Raw genomic sequence first — 10469 nt, 5'->3', positions numbered from 1 at the left:
CTGTTAGCCCTGGAGGTCTGCCTGCCTGCCTGCCTGCCTGCCCTGGAGGTCAGCCTGCCTGCCTGCCCCGGAGGTCAGCCCCAGGCAGCCGGGTGGCCTGCCTGCTGCTGCTAGGCCGCTGCCCCGAGCCGCCGACCCCATCGACAGGAACACGAGAGAGTTTACAAGCGAGAGGAGGCCACATATTCGACACCTTTCGTGCTCGTTTTAGTCTCCAGTCTGTTTTGACGTGTGTTATTCTGAATCTGCTGCTTTAACTCAAGGGATTCTGTCGCGATTGATGCCTTGTCCTTCGCTGTATGTTTGCACTGGTGTTGTAAGTCGCCCTCTGTAAGATCATCATTTATTATCTGCCAAGAAATAAAGATCATCATAATGTTCCCCAACTTTCAGCTTCTGGGGAGTTTGTTCCAGAGTGTGACGACTCTCTCTCTATCACCATCTCTCTCTCTATCTCCATCTCTCTATCACCATCTCTCTCTCTATCACCATCTCTCTCTCTATCTCTATCTCTCTATCACCATCTCTCTCTCCATCTCCATCTCTCTCTCTATCTCCATCTCTCTCTATCTCCATCTCTATCTCCATCTCTCTATCTCCACCTCTCTCTCCCTCTCCACCTCTCTCTCTCTCTATCTCTCCCTCTCTCTCACTGTGTGTGTGTGTGTGTGTGTGTGTGTGTGTGTGTGTGTGTGTGTGTGTGTGTGTGTGTGTGTACAGCAGTGTCCCTAGACGAGAGAGAGATCCCTAGACGGGGAAATTACTTTCAAACTGCAGTACCGAAATGTGTCCGTTAGATGGTAGCATGCACCAAGGAATGAAGGAAAGTGCAAAACAAAATGAAAAGGCACATCGCCTGGGCGAAAAATAATCGTAACAAATCAACGGGGGCATTTCTCCGAAAACTAACACCGGGGCAGTGCTCAGGGGGGTCCCACCTCGTGGCCACCCGGTTTGGGGGGCGATCGGGGCCGGTTCCGAAAATCGCTAAATCTCCCATAGCCAGCCCACGCTCCATCCGATAGAGCAATGCCGGGCGGCCGGCCGGCAACTACGGATCATAACAAATCAACGGGGGCATTTCTCCGAAAACTAACACCGGGGCAGTGCTCAGGGGGGTCCCACCTCGTGGCCACCCGGTTTGGGGGGCGATCGGGGCCGGTTCCGAAAATCGCTAAATCTCCCATAGCCAGCACACGCTCCATCCGATAGAGCACTGCCGGGCGGCCGGCCGGCAACTACGGATCATAACAAATCAACGGGGGCATTTCTCCGAAAACTAACACCGGGGCAGTGCTCAGGGGGGTCCCACCTCGTGGCCACCCGGTTTGGGGGGCGATCGGGGCCGGTTCCGAAAATCGCTAAATCTCCCATAGCCAGCCCACGCTCCATCCGATAGAGCACTGCCGGGCGGCCGGCCGGCAACTACGGATCATAACAAATCAACGGGGGCATTTCTCCGAAAACTAACACCGGGGCAGTGCTCAGGGGGGTCCCACCTCGTGGCCACCCGGTTTGGGGGGCGATCGGGGCCGGTTCCGAAAATCGCTAAATCTCCCATAGCCAGCCCACGCTCCATCCGATAGAGCAATGCCGGGCGGCCGGCCGGCAACTACGGATCATAACAAATCAACGGGGGCATTTCTCCGAAAACTAACACCGGGGCAGTGCTCAGGGGGGTCCCACCTCGTGGCCACCCGGGTCTGGGACCGATGGGAGCACTTTAAAATTTTCGAGTCAGGGGACCAGACGGCCGAGTGAAAAACTTTGAAAAATATTCTATCTCCTCACTCCCATTGACTTTACATTAGGGCGACCAGGCGGCCGGCGGAAAAAAAATCATAACAAATCAACGGGGGCATTTCTCCGAAAACTAACACCGGGGCAGTGCTCAGGGGGGTCCCACCTCGTGGCCACCCGGGTCTGGGACCGATGGGAGCACTTTAAAATTTTCGAGTCAGGGGACCAGACGGCCGAGTGAAAAACTTTGAAAAATATTCTATCTCCTCACTCCCATTGACTTTACATTAGGGCGACCAGGCGGCCGGCGGAAAAAAAATCATAACAAATCAACGGGGGCATTTCTCCGAAAACTAACACCGGGGCTGTGCTCAGGGGGCTCCCAGCTATCAGCCACCCTATCCCGGGACCGATGGGAGCACTTTAAAATTTTCGAGTCAGGGGACCAGACGGCCGAGTGAAAAACTTTGAAAAATATTCTATCTCCTCACTCCCATTGACTTTACATTAGGGCGACCAGGCGGCCGGCGGAAAAAAAATCATAACAAATCAACGGGGGCATTTCTCCGAAAACTAACACCGGGGCTGTGCTCAGGGGGCTCCCAGCTATCAGCCACCCTATCCCGGGACCGATGGGAGCACTTTAAAATTTTCGAGTCAGGGGACCAGACGGCCGAGTGAAAAACTTTGAAAAATATTCTATCTCCTCACTCCCATTGACTTTACATTAGGGCGACCAGGCGGCCGGCGGAAAAAAAATCATAACAAATCAACGGGGGCATTTCTCCGAAAACTAACACCGGGGCTGTGCTCAGGGGGCTCCCAGCTATCAGCCCCCCGGGTCTGGGGGCATTGTTTTTCTTTTTAATCATTTTGAGCATTTCCCCCAGTTTAGAGATGTGTGCCCCTAGACAACCCATTGAGAATAACTATGAAATGTTCTGAAGTTTTGATTTTCAAATGTCGGTGAAAATTGAAAAACGTCATATATTCTTCAAAGGAAGCATGGGGCGATGGTAGGGAGAGTCCCCGCAGCGTGCCTCGGCGGCGATGGGAGCGTTTTCGATGTCCCCGTCCCCCCCCCATAGGGATAGAAGGGGAGTTAGGTGACCAGGCGTCCCGGGTCCCAAAAATCGAAAAATTAATATAGAATGCTTTTTAATCCAGAAATAAAGTAGGGGGCAGTCCTGGTGAGAGTCCCAGCCACAGCCCCAGTGTGTTTTGGAGCCGTTTGGGGCCGGGTGAAAAACTTTGAAAAATGTTCTATCTCCTCACTCCCATTGACTTTACATTAGGGCGACCAGGCGGCCGGCGGAAAAAAAATCATAACAAATCAACGGGGGCATTTCTCCGAAAACTAACACCGGGGCAGTGCTCAGGGGGGTCCCACCTCGTGGCCACCCGGGTCTGGGACCGATGGGAGCACTTTAAAATTTTCGAGTCAGGGGACCAGACGGCCGAGTGAAAAACTTTGAAAAATATTCTATCTCCTCACTCCCATTGACTTTACATTAGGGCGACCAGGCGGCCGGCGGAAAAAAAATCATAACAAATCAACGGGGGCATTTCTCCGAAAACTAACACCGGGGCTGTGCTCAGGGGGCTCCCAGCTATCAGCCACCCTATCCCGGGACCGATGGGAGCACTTTAAAATTTTCGAGTCAGGGGACCAGACGGCCGAGTGAAAAACTTTGAAAAATATTCTATCTCCTCACTCCCATTGACTTTACATTAGGGCGACCAGGCGGCCGGCGGAAAAAAAATCATAACAAATCAACGGGGGCATTTCTCCGAAAACTAACACCGGGGCTGTGCTCAGGGGGCTCCCAGCTATCAGCCACCCTATCCCGGGACCGATGGGAGCACTTTAAAATTTTCGAGTCAGGGGACCAGACGGCCGAGTGAAAAACTTTGAAAAATATTCTATCTCCTCACTCCCATTGACTTTACATTAGGGCGACCAGGCGGCCGGCGGAAAAAAAATCATAACAAATCAACGGGGGCATTTCTCCGAAAACTAACACCGGGGCTGTGCTCAGGGGGCTCCCAGCTATCAGCCCCCCGGGTCTGGGGGCATTGTTTTTCTTTTTAATCATTTTGAGCATTTCCCCCAGTTTAGAGATGTGTGCCCCTAGACAACCCATTGAGAATAACTATGAAATGTTCTGAAGTTTTGATTTTCAAATGTCGGTGAAAATTGAAAAACGTCATATATTCTTCAAAGGAAGCATGGGGCGATGGTAGGGAGAGTCCCCGCAGCGTGCCTCGGCGGCGATGGGAGCGTTTTCGATGTCCCCGTCCCCCCCCCATAGGGATAGAAGGGGAGTTAGGTGACCAGGCGTCCCGGGTCCCAAAAATCGAAAAATTAATATAGAATGCTTTTTAATCCAGAAATAAAGTAGGGGGCAGTCCTGGTGAGAGTCCCAGCCACAGCCCCAGTGTGTTTTGGAGCCGTTTGGGGCCGGGTGAAAAACTTTGAAAAATGTTCTATCTCCTCACTCCCATTGACTTTACATTAGGGCGACCAGGCGGCCGGCGGAAAAAAAATCATAACAAATCAACGGGGGCATTTCTCCGAAAACTAACACCGGGGCTGTGCTCAGGGGGCTCCCAGCTATCAGCCACCCTATCCCGGGACCGATGGGAGCACTTTAAAATTTTCGAGTCAGGGGACCAGGCGGCCGAGTGAAAAACTTTGAAAAATTTTCTATCTCCTCACTCCCATTGACTTTGCATTAGGGCGACCAGGCGGCCGGCGGAAAAAAAATCATAACAAATCAACGGGGGCATTTCTCGGAAAACTAACACCGGGGCAGTGCTCAGGGGGGTCCCACCTCGTGGCCACCCGGTTTGGGGGGCCATCGGGGCCGGCTGAAGAATCGCCCATACTCTGCCATAGGCAGCCCACGGTCCATCCGATCAGAGCAATGCCGGGCGGCCGGCAACCTATGGATCATAACACATCAACGGAGGCATGATAAGAGCATCTTTTATTATCTGCCAAGAAATATAGACCATCACAATGTTCCCCAACTTTCAGCTTCTACCACATCGCTGGGGAGTTTATTCCACTGTGTGACTACTCTCTCTCTATCTCTCTCTCTCTCTCTCTCTCTCTCTGTGTGTGTGTGTGTGTGTGTGTGTGTGTGTGTGTGTGTGTGTGTGTACAGCAGTGTCTCCGGTTTTCCTTTTGGAATGCCTTGAAGCCGGGGGGGCTTTGCACTCATGAGAACATAGGGTGTCCTTGCCCTCCTTTCGCAGCCCAGGGCATTGAGAGATCCCTAGACGGGGAAATTACTTTCAAACTGCAGTACCGAAATGTGTCCGTTAGATGGTAGCATGCACCAAGGAATGAAGGAAAGTGCAAAACAAAATGAAAAGGCACATCGCCTGGGCGAAAAATAATCATAACAAATCAACGGGGGCATTTCTCGGAAAACTAACACCGGGGCAGTGCTCAGGGGGGTCCCACCTCGTGGCCACCCGGTTTGGGGGGCGATCGGGGCCGGTTCCGAAAATCGCTAAATCTCCCATAGCCAGCCCACGCTCCATCCGATAGAGCACTGCCGGGCGGCCGGCCGGCAACTACGGATCATAACAAATCAACGGGGGCATTTCTCGGAAAACTAACACCGGGGCAGTGCTCAGGGGGGTCCCACCTCGTGGCCACCCGGTTTGGGGGGCGATCGGGGCCGGTTCCGAAAATCGCTAAATCTCCCATAGCCAGCCCACGCTCCATCCGATAGAGCACTGCCGGGCGGCCGGCCGGCAACTACGGATCATAACAAATCAACGGGGGCATTTCTCCGAAAACTAACACCGGGGCAGTGCTCAGGGGGGTCCCACCTCGTGGCCACCCGGTTTGGGGGGCGATCGGGGCCGGTTCCGAAAATCGCTAAATCTCCCATAGCCAGCCCACGCTCCATCCGATAGAGCACTGCCGGGCGGCCGGCCGGCAACTACGGATCATAACAAATCAACGGGGGCATTTCTCCGAAAACTAACACCGGGGCAGTGCTCAGGGGGGTCCCACCTCGTGGCCACCCGGTTTGGGGGGCGATCGGGGCCGGTTCCGAAAATCGCTAAATCTCCCATAGCCAGCCCACGCTCCATCCGATAGAGCACTGCCGGGCGGCCGGCCGGCAACTACGGATCATAACAAATCAACGGGGGCATTTCTCGGAAAACTAACACCGGGGCAGTGCTCAGGGGGGTCCCACCTCGTGGCCACCCGGTTTGGGGGGCGATCGGGGCCGGTTCCGAAAATCGCTAAATCTCCCATAGCCAGCCCACGCTCCATCCGATAGAGCACTGCCGGGCGGCCGGCCGGCAACTACGGATCATAACAAATCAACGGGGGCATTTCTCGGAAAACTAACACCGGGGCAGTGCTCAGGGGGGTCCCACCTCGTGGCCACCCGGTTTGGGGGGCGATCGGGGCCGGTTCCGAAAATCGCTAAATCTCCCATAGCCAGCCCACGCTCCATCCGATAGAGCACTGCCGGGCGGCCGGCCGGCAACTACGGATCATAACAAATCAACGGGGGCATTTCTCCGAAAACTAACACCGGGGCAGTGCTCAGGGGGGTCCCACCTCGTGGCCACCCGGTTTGGGGGGCGATCGGGGCCGGTTCCGAAAATCGCTAAATCTCCCATAGCCAGCCCACGCTCCATCCGATAGAGCACTGCCGGGCGGCCGGCCGGCAACTACGGATCATAACAAATCAACGGGGGCATTTCTCCGAAAACTAACACCGGGGCAGTGCTCAGGGGGGTCCCACCTCGTGGCCACCCGGTTTGGGGGGCGATCGGGGCCGGTTCCGAAAATCGCTAAATCTCCCATAGCCAGCCCACGCTCCATCCGATAGAGCACTGCCGGGCGGCCGGCCGGCAACTACGGATCATAACAAATCAACGGGGGCATTTCTCGGAAAACTAACACCGGGGCAGTGCTCAGGGGGGTCCCACCTCGTGGCCACCCGGTTTGGGGGGCGATCGGGGCCGGTTCCGAAAATCGCTAAATCTCCCATAGCCAGCCCACGCTCCATCCGATAGAGCACTGCCGGGCGGCCGGCCGGCAACTACGGATCATAACAAATCAACGGGGGCATTTCTCGGAAAACTAACACCGGGGCAGTGCTCAGGGGGGTCCCACCTCGTGGCCACCCGGTTTGGGGGGCGATCGGGGCCGGTTCCGAAAATCGCTAAATCTCCCATAGCCAGCCCACGCTCCATCCGATAGAGCAATGCCGGGCGGCCGGCCGGCAACTACGGATCATAACAAATCAACGGGGGCATTTCTCCGAAAACTAACACCGGGGCAGTGCTCAGGGGGGTCCCACCTCGTGGCCACCCGGTTTGGGGGGCGATCGGGGCCGGTTCCGAAAATCGCTAAATCTCCCATAGCCAGCCCACGCTCCATCCGATAGAGCAATGCCGGGCGGCCGGCCGGCAACTACGGATCATAACAAATCAACGGGGGCATTTCTCCGAAAACTAACACCGGGGCAGTGCTCAGGGGGGTCCCACCTCGTGGCCACCCGGGTCTGGGACCGATGGGAGCACTTTAAAATTTTCGAGTCAGGGGACCAGACGGCCGAGTGAAAAACTTTGAAAAATATTCTATCTCCTCACTCCCATTGACTTTACATTAGGGCGACCAGGCGGCCGGCGGAAAAAAAATCATAACAAATCAACGGGGGCATTTCTCCGAAAACTAACACCGGGGCAGTGCTCAGGGGGGTCCCACCTCGTGGCCACCCGGGTCTGGGACCGATGGGAGCACTTTAAAATTTTCGAGTCAGGGGACCAGACGGCCGAGTGAAAAACTTTGAAAAATATTCTATCTCCTCACTCCCATTGACTTTACATTAGGGCGACCAGGCGGCCGGCGGAAAAAAAATCATAACAAATCAACGGGGGCATTTCTCCGAAAACTAACACCGGGGCTGTGCTCAGGGGGCTCCCAGCTATCAGCCACCCTATCCCGGGACCGATGGGAGCACTTTAAAATTTTCGAGTCAGGGGACCAGACGGCCGAGTGAAAAACTTTGAAAAATATTCTATCTCCTCACTCCCATTGACTTTACATTAGGGCGACCAGGCGGCCGGCGGAAAAAAAATCATAACAAATCAACGGGGGCATTTCTCCGAAAACTAACACCGGGGCTGTGCTCAGGGGGCTCCCAGCTATCAGCCACCCTATCCCGGGACCGATGGGAGCACTTTAAAATTTTCGAGTCAGGGGACCAGACGGCCGAGTGAAAAACTTTGAAAAATATTCTATCTCCTCACTCCCATTGACTTTACATTAGGGCGACCAGGCGGCCGGCGGAAAAAAAATCATAACAAATCAACGGGGGCATTTCTCCGAAAACTAACACCGGGGCTGTGCTCAGGGGGCTCCCAGCTATCAGCCCCCCGGGTCTGGGGGCATTGTTTTTCTTTTTAATCATTTTGAGCATTTCCCCCAGTTTAGAGATGTGTGCCCCTAGACAACCCATTGAGAATAACTATGAAATGTTCTGAAGTTTTGATTTTCAAATGTCGGTGAAAATTGAAAAACGTCATATATTCTTCAAAGGAAGCATGGGGCGATGGTAGGGAGAGTCCCCGCAGCGTGCCTCGGCGGCGATGGGAGCGTTTTCGATGTCCCCGTCCCCCCCCCATAGGGATAGAAGGGGAGTTAGGTGACCAGGCGTCCCGGGTCCCAAAAATCGAAAAATTAATATAGAATGCTTTTTAATCCAGAAATAAAGTAGGGGGCAGTCCTGGTGAGAGTCCCAGCCACAGCCCCAGTGTGTTTTGGAGCCGTTTGGGGCCGGGTGAAAAACTTTGAAAAATGTTCTATCTCCTCACTCCCATTGACTTTACATTAGGGCGACCAGGCGGCCGGCGGAAAAAAAATCATAACAAATCAACGGGGGCATTTCTCCGAAAACTAACACCGGGGCTGTGCTCAGGGGGCTCCCAGCTATCAGCCACCCTATCCCGGGACCGATGGGAGCACTTTAAAATTTTCGAGTCAGGGGACCAGGCGGCCGAGTGAAAAACTTTGAAAAATTTTCTATCTCCTCACTCCCATTGACTTTGCATTAGGGCGACCAGGCGGCCGGCGGAAAAAAAATCATAACAAATCAACGGGGGCATTTCTCCGAAAACTAACACCGGGGCAGTGCTCAGGGGGCTCCCAGCTATCAGCCACCCTATCCCGGGACCGATGGGAGCACTTTAAAATTTTCGAGTTAGGGGACCAGGCGGCCGAGTGAAAAACTTAGAAAAATTTTCTATCTCCCCTAGGTGACCAGGCAGCCGGAGCTGATTTTTCTGACCCCTAAAACAATTATTAAAAGGTATTTTTTCGCCAAACTAAGACTTTTAAAATTCAAATAGGATGATTATCTACTGCCCCAGTGGGTTTTTGAACCATTTTAAGCCTTTTTGACAGTTTTCATTTTTCCCCCATTGACTTCAATGGGAGTTAGGTGACCAGTCCTCCGACTTTTGAACCTCTCCTGGGGGGGCTGTGAGCCCCCGATTTCTTTGCAAAGCACGTCATTCGATTCGTCTCAGTCCCCTCTATATACCCCGTGTGTTTGTTTTCTCGAAAAACCCCCGGAACACGGTTTTTTAGGGGGGGGGTGGGGGGGGGGTACTTCGGAGCCATTTGGGGGGGGGTAAACGACATTTCCCGAAATTAATTTTAACACAGCCTTCCTCAGAATCGCTTTTCCAACAAAATCCTTTTTATTTCGAGTCTCTACGATGTTCCTAAGTGGTCGAAACCACTTTTGGACAGTTTTTACACCAAACGGCTCGGGCGCACAGCGGGCCGTGTGCCGATGGGCGGTTCTCGCGGGTCTGAGGCGGGGCTAGGCTGCTCGCGGCGGGCATGGGAGTGCCGTGTGCAGCCGCCACAGTGTTCCAGGCTGTCAGCATTTCTCTACGGTGCCGGGGGAAATACAGGAACTGGGTTTTTGAAGACACTTAGTGCAATGAGAGAGGTCAAAACTGAGCTAAGGGCACTTGCTGGAGGAAAGTGGCTGGGCCCCGCTAGCTCTTTTACGGACACTTTCTGGACTTGGCCCGGGATTTTCAGACGGTTCTTTGCGACTGTCTGATCATCCAGCGAAATGCAAGGGGGGGAACGGTCCCGGCCGCACCCCGCGTTTCAGGCCTCGTCGGCGGCCCGCTCCGGCGGCTGCGCCCGCTAAGTCTTCGCGGCCCGCCGTGGAGAGTGTGTATGCTGCCCGCCCCAGACGTTCACCCCAAGGGCTTGCGGGCCTTTAAGGGTCTGTCTTTCGGGGTTTCACGGGCTCTGACCTCACCTCCCTGTGGTTCCCGACCGGGGTGTATGTATGCTGCCCGCCCCAGACGTTCACCCCAAGGGCTTGCGGGCCTTTAAGGGTCTGTCTTTCGGGGTTTCACGGGCTCTGACATCTCCCCGGTGGTTCCCACGGAACGGACATATGTATGCTGCCCGCCCCCGGCAGGAACCCCAAGGGCTTGCGGGCCTTTAAGGGTGAGTGCGGGGGGCGTACGGGCTCTGACATATCTCCGGTGGCTCCCACGGAACGGACATATGTATGCTGCCCGCCCCCGGCAGGAACCCCAAGGGCTTGCGGGCCTTTAAGGGTGAGTGCGGGGGGCGTACGGGCTCTGACATATCTCCGGTGGCTCACACGGAACGGACATATGTATGCTGCCCGCCCCCGGCAGGAACCCCAAGG

This window comes from Amia ocellicauda, unplaced genomic scaffold, assembly GCF_036373705.1.
Source record: "Amia ocellicauda isolate fAmiCal2 unplaced genomic scaffold, fAmiCal2.hap1 HAP1_SCAFFOLD_261, whole genome shotgun sequence".
Lineage (NCBI taxonomy): Eukaryota > Metazoa > Chordata > Actinopteri > Amiiformes > Amiidae > Amia > Amia ocellicauda.
This window is presented reverse-complemented; position numbering follows the sequence as displayed.